Source organism: Gadus chalcogrammus, chromosome 12, assembly GCF_026213295.1.
Source record: "Gadus chalcogrammus isolate NIFS_2021 chromosome 12, NIFS_Gcha_1.0, whole genome shotgun sequence".
Lineage (NCBI taxonomy): Eukaryota > Metazoa > Chordata > Actinopteri > Gadiformes > Gadidae > Gadus > Gadus chalcogrammus.
Genome location: NC_079423.1, coordinates 25,959,381 through 25,959,825, shown reverse-complemented (window position 1 = coordinate 25,959,825; position 445 = coordinate 25,959,381).

The following is a 445-nucleotide window of genomic DNA, read 5'->3' as shown; positions in this document are numbered from 1 at the left end:
GTGTGTGTGTGTGTGTGTGTGTGTGTGTGTGTGTGTGTGTGTGTGTGTGTGTGTGTGTGAGTTTGTGTACGTGTGAGTTTGTGTGTGTGTGCTCAAGTAAATTGGCCCTCTTCAAGTTTTTAGCAAAAAGTAATGTGATTATTATCCTACAATCGAATTGGTTTACTTTATATAACAGGGATACAACCTACCTACATGGAATGAAAAGTGACACATTAAGGTCACCTTTTTATTCACTTGTGAGTGTTAATTAAACCTGAAAATGGAAATTTAAGGTTAGAGGCTGCGGTGTAAGCCCAGGCTATACAGTTAAATATAGAAATGCATTATCTTGCCGTGCCATGCAGACAAAATACAATACAGCAAAACTGATGGGACTATTGTTCGAGAGAAGGGACCAAAACTAATGGGCCCACAAGTTCTGGGTCATCTTACAGAGAGCCTA